The sequence below is a fragment of the Crocodylus siamensis genome, chromosome 4, assembly GCF_052110815.1.
Source record: "Crocodylus siamensis isolate JL-2025a chromosome 4, ASM5211081v1, whole genome shotgun sequence".
Lineage (NCBI taxonomy): Eukaryota > Metazoa > Chordata > Crocodylia > Crocodylidae > Crocodylus > Crocodylus siamensis.
In genome coordinates this window covers 203,580,376-203,597,999 of record NC_143398.1, presented here as the reverse complement: position 1 = coordinate 203,597,999, position 17,624 = coordinate 203,580,376, and the positions used below count along the sequence as shown (strand labels likewise).

The 17,624-nt window shown below is 43.6% G+C and overlaps 1 pseudogene; it reads right to left on the bottom strand.

Annotated features, from left to right (window-relative positions):
* Positions 1–17,624, bottom strand: part of LOC149867458 (dynein axonemal heavy chain 11-like) — a 291,701-nt pseudogene that overhangs the window by 253,835 nt on the left and 20,242 nt on the right.

The following is a 17,624-nucleotide window of genomic DNA, read 5'->3' as shown; positions in this document are numbered from 1 at the left end:
ACATAAACTTAGTTGATGAATCAGCGGCAGGGCTTGAGAGGATTGACTCCAATTTTGAAAGAAGTTCTACTGTGGGTAAAATGCTATCAAACAGCATTGCATGCTACAGAGAAAGCTTTCATGAAAGGAAGAGTCAATTGATGCGGCAAACTTCATTGTTGTCTTATTTTAAGAAATTGCCACAGCCACCCCAACCTTCAGCAACCACCACCCTGATCAGTCAGCAGCCATCAACATCAAGGCAAGACCCTCCACCAGCAAAAAGATTACGACTCACTGAAGGCTCAGATGATGGTTAGCATTTTTTAGCAATAAAGTATTTTTTAATTAAGGTATGTACATCTTTTTTTAGACATAATGCTATTGCACACTTAATAGACTACAGTATAGTGTAAACATAACTTTTATATGCACTGGGAAACCAAAAAATTTGTGTGACTGGCTTTATTGAGATATTCGCTTTATTGTGGTGGTCTGGAACCAAACCCACAATATCTCCGAGGTATGCCTGTAATGAGTTATTCCTGTTTCCCGGAGATCCCTAGCTATTGTAACAGCCCCTGACAGCCACTGAAAATTGGCATAGCAACTGGCGTTTAGGTTTTTCTATTTTTTTTCCAAGAAAACAGACAAGAATGAGAACTTGGAATCTCAGACCAACAGAAACTTGGTGGTCGGCCTTGAATATCTACATGGTCCCTTCCAACCCTACTTCTATGATTCTATGAAAATCCTTATGCTTGAAGAAGGGTGACTGCTTTTGAAAGCTTGCCAAGAACTTTTTTCCAACTACTTAGTTGGTCTAATAAAAGATATCACATCTACTCAAAGAACCTTGCGTACCTCAGCACCACAAGGACATTCATCCTCTCCTGAAGTGCACTGAGCAGCCGGTCATGGGATGGGGTCCCTAAGGATGGCTGTGATCTCCTAAGGCCTCTCAACCATTTCAATTTGGCTCGATGGGCACCCTCAGTTCTCATCCGCCACATCTTTGATGAAAATAAAAATAGAGAGGCTGCCTTTAAGTCCTCTTGGACACAGTTTGATGAACTCTCTGAACCCTGTGGGTTCCTGGATGCCTTGTGGGTCCCATTTCACAATGGGTGTTTTGGGGGCACCCTAGCCTTATGGGCTATATGTGTGGCTCCAACCACCCCTTTACCATGCCCCAAGCCTCACAAATGGCATTGACGTTGCTCAATAACATTGACGTTGTCCTGGGCCTTGGTATGAATTGGCCCCCTTGTCCTCTCTGGGCTCTCCGTAGCCCTGTCTCTGCGCCTCACTGGTGCCTGGCCTCTCTGCAGCTCTAGTGTCATGCCCTTTCTGGCTCTGGGGTCTGTTCCCTCCCCCAAATGCCACGCTCTCTCTGGTGCCAGGGTCTATGCCCCCCAAATGCCACACTCTCTTTGGCACCAGGGTCTGTGCCCCCAGTTGCTGCACCTTCTCTGGCGCCGCCCCAAATGCCATGCCCTCTCTGGCGCCAGGGTCCCCAGGCTGCAGTGGGCCCCCAGTGAGGCCTCCTCCTTCCCCAAATAGCCTCACCCAAACCACCAGTCTTATAAAACTACAACAAAACATAAGCCCCTGGGCTATAACATAACACCAACTGCGTAAGGTATGCTCTGCCCCTTTCTATTACTGGGAGCAGAACTTAGGCCTCTTCCCTTCACTTACTCTACGAGGGCTCCTTCCTCCTTGGCCACCAGTGGAGAACTGCCTTCCCTAGCTCCAGCCTGGGTTTTATATGGGCTCAGGGCCCTCCCTCTTCTGGTCAGCTGACCATATGCAGTGCAGGCTAATTTGCCCTCTGGCTTGTTGCCCTGGTAACCTGCACCTGGGCTTCTGTCTCTGTCTTTGGGCCTTCTCACAGGCAGTTTCTGCACTTCTAGGAGCAGAGCACCTTAATGCCCTGCGACAACCTAGCATTTGGGTCTACTGTCCGAACATGCTAGCCTGTAGGGCTGCGTGAAATGGCACCATTCCGTTTCACCTTGAGTTTCGAGATTTCAACTGAACAGCATTTCGTATCAAATTTCATTTAGATTTGAAACAGCTGTTCCATTTTGCTTCATCGAAACAGTAAGGCTGTTTTGACGTTTCACTAGATTAGCCGGGGATCAGCTGGGCTGACTCCCCATCCCCCGTGCTAGATCAGGCCAGATCTTGCGTCAGGGATGGGAAGTCAGCCCAGATGGACTGACTTCCCATCCCCAGCACTATGGTAGAAACATTTTGACTAGTCTTGTTTTGCTTTGAGACTGTTTCAACCTCCTTTGTTTCATTTAGATTTTGCTGTTTCGACCTCGAAATGAGTCAAAACAGCGTCAAAATGAAACAGCCAGCAAAACAGTCAGCCCTATCAGCCTGAGCACAAGTAAAGTAGTCACAACTTTAACACAATGCTTTTTCCAAAAAATTTAACAGGTGGGGCCACTCCAAACTTTGTGAGGCTAAGGACTGAGCCCAAAGAATTTACATCTTTAATTCACTTTCTAAAGAAAGCACTAAATTGTTTCCTTTTCAAATGCTCAAAGGAAATTTTAGCCCAACCTTCCTAACTGCAATTTCCTGCAATGAGGGCTGCACAGACAGAGCTCCAGTGAAGTCAATGGGAATATATGCAGATCCAGGAGACTTCAAATTGGGACCCACAGCAAGAATAAGAACCAAATCCTAGGTTCCCTGCTGACTGATAAAATTGCAAGTCTCTTACAGAGATCTCAAAAGTTTCAACTGAAACCTGACAAAGCACTAACACCATGGTAAAGGGTGTCAAAATATTACTGTTGACACTATTACTAATCATCTTTATCTTCACTATTTTTGCATGTTACTTTCACATACCTGTTTGTGAAGGTAATCTTTCAGAGCAGATTCAAACCCTTCTTCTAGTCTCTCAAAGGCAATTTCCACATCAGCAGCATACCAGATCTGACTGCTCATCAAAGCTACTTGGGCAGGATAATCAAATAACCACTGGTCTCATGGTTTGTTCTCATATGCTGCAACAGCTTCCATGATTTCTTGCTGAACTGTTGCGCACACAGTTTCTTCTAAATGGTTTAACCAGCTTTCAGCCTAAAAGAAATATTATTTTTCCCATGATGGATTTGTAGGAAAATCATTATAAAATTCCATTTACTGTTACTTTCATCATGTATTCAGGATATGTCTCTTTCGCCATACCTCTTCAGACATATTTGCCAGCAGAAAGGAAGACATATGGCCAAAATGGGCACAATGCCCATTTTCATATTTGACTAGCTAAAAGATTCATCACGTCCTATATGTCTCAAACCCAACTACAATGGCAATAGTTACAGCTTTTAGGTTTGCCAGCTAGGAATAAATTCCCAATCCCCTGAAAAAACTTGCAACACATCAGTCTGTCTTCTTAGGAGCATAAGGTGCCTATACATGAGCAGGGAGGTTCATTTGATGAGCTTTAGATAAAGTGCCCCTGCCGCCATTTTGAGGTGTGAGGACTCTGATTCACAAGATGCTCCAGGCTCTTTAATTAGAACAGCTCTCAGATCTGCTCTAATCAAGGCACTTTCCTTCCCCCCAACCCTCCTGGAGCATGTTTATAAATGCCCATAAGTTGCTATGAATTTAGTCTCAGATTCACTCCCCATATTGGATCTCTGTGAATTAAAAATCAATTCTATGTTTCTTTCCTACATTAAAAACCTTCTATTGGATCAGATCTAGGTACTTGAGAGATCATGTCTTCTCCCATGACCTCCAACAAGTACACGCCACTGGTTAATAATGACACTGTTGACTGTTGGAGGAGCTTGTGAATAGGGAAGACAAAATTGTCAAGGAAGCTCAGCCTACACGGGAACTCAGTCCCAAAGGAAAAAAAACAACCACAAAATTAACTAATTTCAGAACTAAGTTTAAAAATACAGAGCTCCTTAGGCTTGACTTTCCCTCAATATGTTCTTCAAACATAAGTCACACATTTTGCAAGCATAGTACCAAGTTGAGTTATAGCCTGGAGCTTGAAATGCCTTACTAGTATTAAGAAAATGATTTTGGTAGACCGCATCCAATGACACAGCACTGGATCACTGTTCACATTACTAAATGATTCTATATAATTTGGCATCATTGAAACAATCTCTGTTCTGAAAAGGTTAGCTCTGGGTTATTATGAAGACTAAATTAACTCTCATCACTTGAGTGAGTGATCCATTCACACCAAGGTCAAAATCAGTAGTTGAGCAGCATGAGAAAGCAGACATTGTAGCTTACTGACCTACAGTAACTTACGGATAAGCTTTATTTTCTCAGCCAACGTGGATTTCACTGAAAACATTAAATTAACCATTTACTAGTAGTTTATTTACTGCTTTTGTTAAAATAATACAATAAAATTGACCACAAATTATATTAAGAAAATCAATCTATCCACCTTTTAACTTGTATTTTCACTGCATATTTTCAGACAAAAGTCTGAGATTCCAGTGCGACTAAGTGATTTGCATTGCTGAGACAGGAATGGAAGCACAGGAAGCTAGTACCCTGTTTGGTTCCCATTTGGAATTTATTATAAATTAAGCCTGCTAAGGAGAAAGGATAGGGTTGACAGGCAGGTATCCAATAGAAAGGAAGCCAGGTATAGGGCTAGGGATATATTCCCTGCTCCCCTACCTCTGTCCCCATAAAATGCTCTTTTCTCAGGGAAGTAAAAGGCCAGGTCTCCTACCTAAACTTTCATTTTCTTTTCCCATCCCAATTTAGAGCAGATCAAATTACAGAATATCCACTACACATGAATTCCAATTATTCTTTTTTCCCAAATAAGGACATTAATGCAAAACATTAACACTTCTTCAAAAAATGTTCCAAAAAACTAAATTTGAAAATGTCAAAAATTTCAATCACAGGCTGATATTAATCTCCATGCTCACCTGAACTGCCCTCAGGCCTTATGACAGTTGAAAGTCCTTCATGCCTCATTTTCTCTGATTCTGTATCAAGCTTATATTACCCATCATGTGCTATGTACATCAACAGCAGAAACTCCCATGGCATACCACAACAGCTCAGCTAGACAGACAGGGCACAGTTTGTTATGGCAAACCCAGGCTGGGTGTAGAGCATGGCCCACTGAAACTATTAGAGCATAAGAAACTATTAGTTTTGGGCTCTGTCATAACTGAAGCAGAAAAGATTAACATCAACCTAAAATGAAATGTTTTGTTTGAATTTTCCTGAAAGCAAGTTCAAGGAAAGTCAATCTTTTTTTTACAGAACAAGCTCCTAAGTTTTCAGCTGTCTGAATGTACCATATTTACCTGACTATAAGATGAGGGGCTTTCTTCCCAGTCATCATGGCGAAAAAGCCCCTTGTCTTATATTCACATACAAAAAATCTCATTAAATACATTGTCTATCGTTAAACTGCTGCCAAAAGCAGCATGTGCTCCTTAATGGAAACTAACTATAAAGTTGATTAAATGCAGCCAACCTGAGCATGGCTATAAAACACATGGCCCGCATTGGGCAAGTATATTGATGGGAACCTACCACAATGATAATTTAATGCAGCCCATCTGAATAAGATGTACGATAGTGCCCATTATGCTCAGTCCTTCTCGGTGCCAATTTTTTCAAGCCATGACGACTCAAACATTGAATACATTTCAACTTCTTCTCTCCCACAGCTGAGTTGAGCTGAGCCTTTATTTCCTATTTCTTTAGTAGCCTTAAATGTCTGGCAAATATCAGCAAACAGGGACCAAATGGCTCACCCAGAGGTCTCCTTTACTAGCCTGCCACATTTGTTTAGTGTGGCCCCACCCTCCATGAGGGTGCCCTGAACCTCATTTATATATAAAGAGGGGCTGGCTGCAGAGGGGCTGGGCTGGGACACAAGCATGCTCCAGTGTGGGACTAGCTGGCAGGCAGCACCTGCACTGAAGCACCCTCATGGCCCAGCCAGCCATATCAGCATCTACAGGTGCATTGTTGTATTTACAAGTACTATCCTGCTGCAAAGTGTATTAGTTTCCTGTGGCCTAACAGGGTCACACATGTAGATGCTGAGACATTTACTGCTGAGCTAGTTAGGCAACTCCACAGTAAACATCTCATACAGACATGCCCACTGAGTTGATGTGGATTTTTTTCAGAGATGCCCTGTGTTGCTGGTTTGGAATCCATGTGTATATCTTGGAGAATATCATCTGAATTGTCTGTATAAGTCACCAATCATGCACTTTTCCTGATGACCTGTAAAAAATGTGGGCTTGGGGAATACTGAGACTCTTCATGAAATTTATTCTCTTAACCCCCTTAGGTACTTCAAATATCTTCTTCTTAGAGACCACTCGTTAGGCAGGTATGGGCTCTTGCACAGTGTAAGATCCTTAGAACATGAGAGATTACTTCAACTAGCAACATAGGTGACTGGTAGGAGGAACACTGGGGGGCACATGCCCCCCCCACCAATAGGGCCAACCCCATGGCCGACGCCAGCTTTTGCAGGTTCCCCCCCACATTCAAGAGGCACCAGTCACCCATGAGTAGCAATACAATGCAATAATTAGGAAACTGGTTGCCTTCACAAATATTCTAAGCTCCATATCCATTTGTTCAACATTTATATGTTTCCATGGAGTTTTCATCCAGTCTTTAATACTTGTCTAAAAAAAAAAATTTAAAATAAACAAATCCCCACCAAAACACAAAAATAGCTATAAGCACAAGCTAAATTAACAGCTCAAGATGAAAGGAAGACTTCCAACTCACCAGTATATCTGTGTATAAATATATATATAATGTAAAAATTAGGGCTGTAAATCAATCCTGCTTAACATGCACAATTAACGTGTTAATCATTTTTCATGTTATTTTTTTAATGCATTAATTATGCCCATGGTTTTGGAGCCTGTGCCTGGTCACTGCCACCTCTGGGTAGCTCTGCAGATTGAGGCCCCCACAGTGAGGGGGGGAGTGGGGCATGGGCTGGGCTGAATAGGGCACCAGAGCTGGGGCAGGTCATGGGATGAAGCCACAGGTGGCTCTCCAAGGGCATGGGGGGGGGGTCCTGCTACTGTTTGCACCCCAGGGGAGACACGGGGGCCACATGCCCTCCAGATTTGTTTACAGGGTGGAAGCAGGCTGCCACTGCAGGCTGGGGCTCTGCACCCCACTTCCTTTTCCCCAGAAGCCACACGCTGGCTGCACCTCATCACCTGTCCCCCCAGCAGCAGGAGGCCAAGCATAGTGTCATGCAGCTCCCTGTTCAACAATAGTGGGATGCAGAACCCAGCATGCAGCAGCAACCCACCTCTGCCCTGTACACAAATTCAGGGGGAACATGTCCCCTGTGCCCCCCCATGGGTACACACAGCAGTGGGAGTCCTCCCTCCCCCATGCCCCTGGACAAGCTGCCCACAGCTCCATCTCAGGACCTGCTCCAAGACCTCATTCACCCCAGCCCCTGCTCTTGCCCCACTCCCTCCCTCACCATGGGGCCCTTGATCTGCTCTCTTCCACTTCTTCCCTCCTTGACACCCCTTCTCACACACACACACACACACTGACCTGCTGGGTGGTGTCTGTGTCTGTGTCTATGCATCTGTCCCTCACTCCCAAGCCACAGCACCGCCCCCAGCCCTGCTGCTGCCCCTCACTCCTAACCCACAGTACCTAACATCCTGCCAGGGTATGCAGGAACCCCCCTCCCCAGGATCTAAACCCTACAGACATACCCACAGCCTCCAACACCTTCACAAATTCCCCCCCACACACACACAAACCCCACACCCATCCCGCAACCATACAAAGAACCTGCATAATTTTACGTAACTGAGTTTTTCTGCATGTATTTTTGAGTTTTTAGCTGTGCAATTAAAATTGGAATTACAACATTTTTTTTAATCACGTAACTAATCACGATCAAATTTTTTAATTGTTTGGCAGCTCTAAAAACGCAACAAAATCATTTTCAAAATTTTAAACCTACTGAGGCTGAAATTTAATCTAAAAATATCTACATTTTCCCTTGTGTGTGCTGCAGTACATTGCTTTAAAAAATAAAATTTCAGTAGGTTTATTGTTTTTTATTTTAATGTTTGACTTTATAAAGTATTTCAAATGTATTACACTTGCAAATCTATGACCCACATCACTTCCAACCAGATGCCTTTTCAGTAGTATTAGTAGTGAAGGCGTCTTGAGGGCAACAGATAGAATAAACCCAAATTAAACCTGATGTTAGCCGGCATAATGCCACACTCCTTTTTGCAATGGGGCTGAATTTGTCCCAATAATTTATAAAGCATAACAAACTTAAGGTAAAAATGGGCATGCCTACATAGCAACAGATTTCCTAAAATTCAAATCACACAAAAAGTGGGTAACAACTCTTAGGACTCATAGCAACTTATAGAGTGATGCAAATAAACATTTAGGAACTCAAGTTTAGGATATCTTATTGAAATAATTCATTGCAATGATTCTGCATCTATACTTTTTATTTTATTGACTATGAATCTACTCTTTAGCATGAAGATTACTAGCGTAACGGAACATAATAATTTTAGACTTTACACTAGTTAGTCTTAATTAGTATTAACACTAATACTCTCCATTTTTTCAAGGCCTATAAGAACATTCCTTATATGGATTCTTGACAGGATAGGCTGTAATTGTTTCTTCAGAAACATTTCTTACCAGCATCACTAGTAAGCCCTTGTACAGTAGAGGCCCCATACTAGGCTTCTCTGTAAGGAGGAAAAACTGGGGTTATTTAGTTTGGGGTAGGTAAAATGGGGGGGGGGCAGTAACAATCATCAACATAAAATACTGTAAAAAGGATGGCAATCAACTTTTCTCCATGCCCACGGGGAGCATGACAGGAAGGAATGGGCTTAAACTGCAAAAAGGGAAATGTAGTTGGATATTAAGAACAGCTATCAAGCTATAACAGTAGTGAAGTACTGGAAAAGATTACCCAGAAAGGTGTTAGGGTCTCCATCATTGAAAGTTTTTAACTGCAAATTTGACAAGCTTTTGTCTGGGATGGTTTAGACAGGAATGTTCTTGCCTTGAAAAGGCAGGAATAGACTAGATGACCTCCTGAGGTCCCTTCCCACCCTACAATTCTATACAACAGTTTTGCTAGCTTGTGACTGTCATTCTGTACAACTGTTCTCACAATGGCAATATTATTATAAATGTGTGTGAATGATACAAAAAACCTATTTTAAAATGTATTTGAGAACTAAATCTTAAGAAAGTTTAGAGAGGTGGTTGAAAATGAGACAAGCTTGTATTTAAATGAACCTGTTTGGTGTGCTTTATTTCATCAGGAAAGAGGAATCAGGAGAATGAATTTTCTCTGTTACTCAGAACACGCATTTTTTTCATGTTCAGACCGGCAGGAACTCAGTTTGGCCCATTCCAGGATAACCAGGACATTGTATAAGGAATAAAACAGGGGGAAAAAGAGATTCCTGCAGGTTATTACTGATACTGCTGATACTGACTATTACTGCAATCCCTACTGACAGGAACTCTCCTAACACTGGATAAATACAAGTGAAGTTGCAAGCCAGGCATGTGACACAGTAGAGCAGGGGTGGGCAAAATGCAGCCTGCCAGGTCATTCTATCCAGCCCGCAGGGCCCCTAAAAAATTTAGAAAATTAACATTTATCTGCCTGTGGCTGCCTGTCATGTGACCCTCGATGGCTTGCCAAAACTCTGCCCAAAATAATTGCCTGCCGCTGCAGTAGAGCCTCTACTCTGACAGGTCTGAGACCCCAACTTCATTGTTCTTGTCCTACTGAATGGTATAAACAAAGGCTATTCTTCCAGAGGATTATGAGTGGCCACTTTCAAAGCCTTCTCTCTTCTGGCTAGATAGAACAAGGTAGTGACTAATAATATCATTAAAGATACTATAAATTTGGCCCCAATAGGAATTGTGCTATCTGTCTGAATTGTAACAATGCACATGTATTTTCAGAATTTCTTTAACATCAAAATAATTCATCCAGTTGCTTAAAAATTGGTGAAAAGAATTTACTTCCTCCCTGACCAGCTGGGCAACACATTTCAGCCAAAGGCACTTTTTTTTTCAGCAGTGATTCAGAATAGATAAAATGACAGGTCCCAAACTCTTGCAATGCCTGTGAATACCATTGCAATAATGTTATCATTCACTGTCAGGTACTAAAAAGGCACAAATTGAGGCAGACAGTATGACACAGTGGGGGCATACGGTACTGTACTAGGCTTTTTCTTTTCAGTGCTCTATATTGCTTATTCGTGCAGACACCGCTAATGCATTTTCATCTGAAGCATGGCTATGATAATGAACTAGTAGCACTTACTTTGCAAGGTGAGTTAAACCAAGTCTGAACTCTTCACTTGTAATATGCTGCAGTTCACAGATGGAATAATCTATGATTGCTTCTTAGACTAGTTCAGAATTAAATTCACAGATTCAGAATGTTGGAGTAAAACCTGAACTGCATAATTCCCAGTTCCTTCTTCACCTGTATCAGCATTTTATTATCTGATATTTTAACTCTAGCTGATCCACTTGAAATGTCTGGTTTGCCACACATTGCTTTACAAACTATTGTCACCTGCCTAGTTGCCTCACTCTTCACCTATACCAGGTATTCCAAAGTCTTCTGCGTGTATTCATGTCTGCCACATTTACTATTCCCAGCTTCTATCCAAGAAGTGAGACGGCCCACCTGGAATTCAGTTCTTTTTTGTGGGAGCACAGAATGCCAACCTTGCATCCTGTTAGATGTGACTTATAATAAAGCTCTTCTGCTGTCTTCAAGTGTAACCATCAGCAAATTACTTCTCCTCTTTGTACCGTAGGGTACATCTATGCTGCAGTCACTTCTAAGAAGAAGGATAAGTTTGCTCACAATGAGCCAGCACAAAGGTATCAACAACAACTAATTAAAAGCTAACTCAGGTATCTCTATATTATATTGTAGTCACTTCTGTTATTGCAATACAGACAAAATCTCAATAATCCACTTTGTAAAAAGAATAATGCTATCTCCCTTTGAAAAAATACATTGAAACCAATGAGTCACAAGCACAATATACATGCTACATGTCATTAACAGCAGCAGCATTATTTTAACAGGTTAGTTTATCCAAGAAAAACTGTTGCTTCTATCCTGTAACTCTGATGTGGCTTCACATATTTTAGAAGGTCATAGCAGTTCCCTGGATCTGCAGTTTACTTAAGTGTAAAGCAATGTAGTAAGACCTACAGAGTACCCCAGTGCCCTGCTCATCATTGCCCATGATAATAGTAAAGTTAAGATCCACAAAAACCAACAATTCAAGAGGAAAGAAAATCCTCACAAGAGCAGCAGCCGAGCCTTATTCTGCGAATGGCATAAAATAAGGATGACACAGAGGCCCATACTGCTGGTCAAAACAAGGACTTCTACTTTCTGTGTTGATGTGCTTCACCATCTTTCATTCTATATATTCACCTAAAATACCCATAGAGGTCAGCTGTGTTGGTTGTAGATGTGTTGGTCTAAGGATATAGGCAGACAAGGTTCTTTGGGTAAATGTGCTATCTTTTATTAGACAAACTAAATAGTTGGAAAAATTGTTCTTCACAAGCTTTCAGGCACAAAAACCCTTCATAAGGCATAGGGAGAGTCCTATGCTGTTGCTTTGTGTTCTCCTGGATGGAACAGAAGCCAATATGCAAAATGCAGGTCTGCAAAAATGCAAATGCCTGGCAGTGAGGATCAGAGACTATGGGAGGCAATAGGTGTGAGACAGGTAGGCGGGGAGAGGGAGGGGGAAATGTTGACCCAGTGATAGCTGCTAAAATGGCTATGTAGCTGGTAAAATGTAGAGAAGTTACCTAGGGTTATTGGATGGCAGGCAGGTTATAATGTGCCATAAATCCAATGTCTATATGTAGTCCATGATTTTTTGTATCCAGTAGGAAGTTCATAGGCTCATCTACAAAAGGTGTTTTGTAAATTCCCTCTGAGGATTAGAACTGAGAGACTGGAGAAACTGGCTGTCTTGTGAGAAGTGCACACATACAGGTAATTGGGTGTTTTTGTGTTTGATAGATTTTCAGTCTGCATGCATTCTGGTACACAGTTGTTGTTTGGTTTCTCCTACCTATTTTCCATCAGGCATTTAGTGCACTGGATGAGATATATTACAGTTCTGGAAGTGCAGGTATAAGATCCAGGAATGGTTTTGCATTAGATCATACTGTTGAAAGAACACGTGAAAAATTGCTGCAGTTCAAAAAGAAAATCCCCATGAATCACACACCATTAGTTATGACATACCATCCCTCCCTGAAACCTATATGGAAAATCCTCAAACAGTTGCAACCCATTTTAGAAGAAGGCCCAATTCTTAAAGAGATCTTCCAAGAACTACCCATCCTAGCCTTTAAACAAGCACAGAAGCTTGCCAATCTCATCACCAGAAGCAAACTTCCTATGGCCCAAAACACAGCTGAATGGATCCAGATCATGCCAGGACAAGAAATGTAAAACCTGCCAACACATCTCCACCACTCCCACAATAACTAAACCCCACAACAGAACCATCATCATTCCCAGATCTTATACCTGCACCTCCAGAAATGTAATAGATCTCATCCAGTGCACTAAATGGCCAGATGGAAAATATGTTGGAGAAACCAAACAACAACTGTGTACCAGAATGAACGAACACTGAAAATCTATCAAATACAAGAATACCCAACTACCTGTGGGGTCACGCTGATCAAAAGACAACCACTGTCTCTCCAATTTCTCAGTTCTAATCCTTAAAGGGAATTTACAAGACACTTTTTATAGATAAGCCTACATACTTCAATTCATAAATCTACTGCATACAAAAAATCATGAACTAAATATTGGATTTCTGGTACATTATAACCTGCCTGCCATCCGATAACCCCAGATAACTGCTCTGCATTTTACCAGCTACATTCTGTCACCAGGTCAACATCCCTCCCTGCCCTCCTCCATAGTTCCAGCCACAGCAAAGCCAAGCTGGCTGTGGTGGCGGCTGCTGCTCCTGTCAAGAGGCTTGGATGTTGGTGAGGGAATCTGGCTGAGGTATGGGGGGGAGCCAGGCCAGGCCCATGTGGCAAGGGGGGACTCCCTCCCCCAGTGCCCAGCCCAGGCCTCTTGGGAGGCCCATGAGGTGACGGGGCTTCATTCTACCCTGCCCCACTCCCGACTCCAGCTCCAGCCAGGCAAAATCCAGCTGGCAACTATGTGGATGATGCTCTCTTCCCCTTCCTCCCCCCACTGACAGCCCCACAGAGGCACTACAAATTAACCCTCAAGGGAAGACAAGTTCCCAAAGGTACTCTCTTCTATAGCACCTTCAGCTAATAGCTGATTTACTTAGGATTATTTTTTCGTGCAATAGGTCATTGTGAAAGCACTCTGAAGCTGTGCATGTGTGTTATGTCATGGTTATAGAGTGCTTTCAGGGGCCTGAGTGCATGAAAAATATAACTTGTGTAAGTGCCCTTAGAGGCTCCCTGTTTCAGAGGCATGAACTTTCATAGGCATCAACTTACCTTGTCAGATGCCTCTGGTCTACCTTCACTCAGTGATGGAGGTGTACTGAGGTCCTGCAGTGGGCAGAGTGCCAACAAGGAAGCAGAAGTGGGGAGCAAAGAATCATCTTCCCTGGCTCTTTCCACACTTGCCACAGGCAGAGTATCTGTAGTAGGGGGTGTGAAAAGGACATTAGGGACAGTCCCCAGGGAGCCTATGCCATGAGGCCAGTGCAGCTAGTGTGTGGAGAGCCTGACCCCCAGCTGCTGCAGCCTAGCTACAGCCCCATATGGAGTGCAAGGCTACTTGGTTTCTATGGCTGGGCAGAGTGGGGCTGTGTTTGCCATAGCAAAGGCTTCTGGGGTAAGAGGTGGAAATTTGGCTTCCACTCTAAGTCAATGCCCTAACTATGCTACAGCCAAATAGAAATAAACATACACTTTGTTAAGTTTTATTATAAATAAAGATTGTATGAAATTTTTGGCTTCCAAATATATATTACTTTATTTCTTGAGTCCTAAACATAAAAAAGTTAATTTTAGGTGGTAAGATTTTTACATGAGCAGCTCTGCACACACTTTTTGTGTTTGCTATCATGTATGCACACAAATGAATAAAACATAGAATCATAGTAAGAAGCACTGAAAGGGACCTATAAGATCATCAAGTCTGGTCCTCTGCCACAGGCAGGAAGGTAAATGGGCTCAAATTTGCTCAACGAGATGCTTGTTCAGCCTCCTCTTGAACACCACCAGGGATGGCAACTGCACCAGCTCTGGTGGAAGTGTGTTCCAACTTCTAGTTATCTGTATGGAAAAGAAGTTTTTCCTTATGTCTAAATTTTTCCTCGACTAACTTGTGCCCATTGGACCTCATCCTCCCAGGGGGTGCTTTTCTGAAAAAGTTGTTCTCCTAGATCCTGGTGTGCTCCCTTGACATATTTGTAGGTGGCTATCAAGTCACCCCTCAGCCTTCTTTTACTCAGTCTGAACAAACCCAGAAGCTGACGTCTCTCCTTATAAGACCTATCCCCCAGGCCCTTGATCATATGGGTGGCCCTTCTCTGCACCCTTTTGAGCTTGTCCACATCCTTCTTGAAGTGCAGTGCCCAGAACTGGATGCAGTGCTCCAGCTGTGGCCTCCATGACTGAAAGAGACTTGGGGGTCATTATTGACCAGAAGATGAATATGAGCCACCAATGCAATACCGCAGCTGGCAAAGTGAACAAAACTCTGGCTTGCATCTACCGATGCATCTCAAGCAAGACCCAAAATCTCATCCTCCCACTGTACTCGGCCTTGGTGAGGCTGCAGCTGGAGTACTGCATCCAAGTCTGGGCTCCACAATTTAAGAAGGATGTGGAGAAACTTGAAAGAGTCCACCACGCACATGATCAAAGTGCAAGAGAACAGGGCTTATGAAGAGAGGCTGCGAGCTATGGGATACTTCAGCCTGGAGAAGCACAGGCTCAGGGGTGATTTGGTGGCAGCCAATAAGTACATAAAGGGTGTTCATCAGGATCTGGGTGAACACCTGTTCACCAGAGCACCCCAGGAGACAACAAGGTCCAACAGTCACAGTTTCCTGCAAGACCATTTTAGGCTGGACATAAGAAAAAATGTCTTTACTGTCCGAGCCCCCAAGGCCTGGAACAAACTCCCCCCAGAGGTGGTGCAAACACCTACTCTGGACTCTTACAAGAAACATTTGGATGTTTATCTTGCCCTAGCTGACTTCCTGCCCCTTGGGCAGGGGCCTAGACCCAATGATCTTATGAAGTCCCTTCCAGCCCTAATGTCTATAAAATCTACAAAATCTATTGGTGACACATCTGCTGATGCACACCACGGTTCTATTTGCTCTGTTTGCAACTTCACCACACTGGTGGCTCATATTTATCATCTGGTCAACTGTCACCCCAGGTCCCTTTCAGATGCAGTGCCAGCCAATGGACCACCACCCATCGTATAGATATGGTGAGAGCTCTTCCTACCCAAATGAAGGACCCAGCATTTGTCCCTGTTGAACCTCATCTGATTGCATTCAGTCCACAGGATCAAGATCATCCTGGATCTTTGTCCTGTTCCCTCTTATCCCCACAGCTTGGTATCATCCGCAAACTTAATCATTATGCTTTTCAATCCCTCATCCAGGTACTGATAACGATGTTAAAGAGTGTGGGCCCAAGCACTGATCCCTGGGGGACACCACTGGAGACGACCCTCCAGGATGAGTCCAACCCCTTGAATTACCACTCACAGGGATTGGCTGCTGAGCCAGTTGCAAACCCACCTCACCGCAGTCCAGTCTAGGCCAGTCCTCTCCAAATTAACTGAGAGGATTTAATGGGAAATAGTATCAAAGGCCTTGCTGAAACTTAGGTAGATGACGTACGCCTCCTGTCCCATGCCCAGCTGGTTAGTTACCTGGTCATAAAAGGACACCAGGTTTGTTAGGCATGACCTCCCCTCGACAAAGCCATGCTGGTTGTTTCTCAGTACCTCACCAGTTGCGAGCTTGTGGTTGATGGCCTCCTTGAGAATTTTTTCAATTTTTTCCAAAATCAGACTGACCAGTCTAAATTTAGCAGGTCATCCCACTTTGCTTTCATAAAGATGGGTACCACTTTAGCCTTCTTCCAGTCATTCAGGCTACTCCTGAGTTCCATGACTCTTTGAACAGCCTCACCAGAGGCTCCGCTATGAACTTGGCCAGTTTCTTCAGCGCTCTCAGGTGTAGGTCATCTGGCCCAGCCAACTTGAAAACGTCCATATGATCTAGGAGTATATTCACCTGTTAGGGACTGATTTTATGTGGACTACTGTCATTGCCGTATTCTCTGCACCTCTTGACAGGTGACGAGTTCTCACCTGGCTTCAGAAATACTGATGCAAAGTAAGTATTAAGGAGCTCTGCCTTTTCACAGGGATCAACTATGGGCTTCCCCTCTGTATTCAGTAGGGGTGCCATAGTGGAGCTTGATGTTTTTCTTGCTTCCTATCTATCTGCAAAATTATTTGTTGTCTTTAATTTTGGGTGCCAGCTTGATTTCCATGCATGCCCTGACTTTCCTTGTCTCATGCCTGCATGAGCATACTCTTCTCTGAACGCTGAACCATTTTTCCATTACATGTACGCTTCTTTTTTCTTTCTGAGAAGTTCCCTAATGTCCTTGTTAAGCCAGACAGGTCTCTTGGCTCCTTTCCCTCTTTTTGACTGCACGGGGATGGCCTCTTTTTTGGGCAGTGAGAATAGCCTCCTTAAAGAAGCGCCAACCTTCATGAGCTCCCAAATCATCCAATCACTGGTTGCGAAGGGCCTTTCCAGCTAGACTCCTGAGTTTTCCAAAGTCCGCTTGTCTGAAGTCTAGGGCTTCTGTTCTGCTTATAGAATTCCCAGCCTTTTGTGGGATGGTGAATCTAATCAAATTGTGATCACTGTCAGCCAGAGCACCTCCAATCTTCATGTTGCCTACCACGTCTTCCCCTTTGGTCAGCACAAAGTCCAGAGTGGCTTTACTCCTAGTTGCCTTCTCCACAGCCTGTGTCAAGAATAGGTCATCTATAGTTGTCAAGAAGTTGGTTGATCTGCTGGAGCTGGATGAATGGTCTTCCCAACTGATGTTAAGGTAGTTGAAATCACCCATGACAATCAAGTCTTTAGTACTGGCTGCTTTGGTCAGTTCCCAATGCCTGGTCACTCTCCTCTTCTTGGTAGGGAGGCCTATATTAGACTCCCACCATCAGGTCCCCTTCTCCCGAGCCACCTTGTATCTTGACCCAGACGGTCTCAAGGGACTTCCCTCTGCCATCAAATGTAATCTGCAGGGAGGGATACTGTTCTTTCACATAGAGGGCCACCCCTCCACCCTTCTTCCCAACCCTGTCCTTCCTATAGAGCCTGTAGCCCTCAATATCCACTGCCCGGTCATATGTATCATCCCACCACCAAGTCTCCGTCAATCCAATGAAATCAAACTCCTTCTTTGCCAGAAGGAGTGCCAGTTTGTCCTGTTTGTTGCCCATGCTTCTGGCATTCCCATAAAGACAGCCGAGC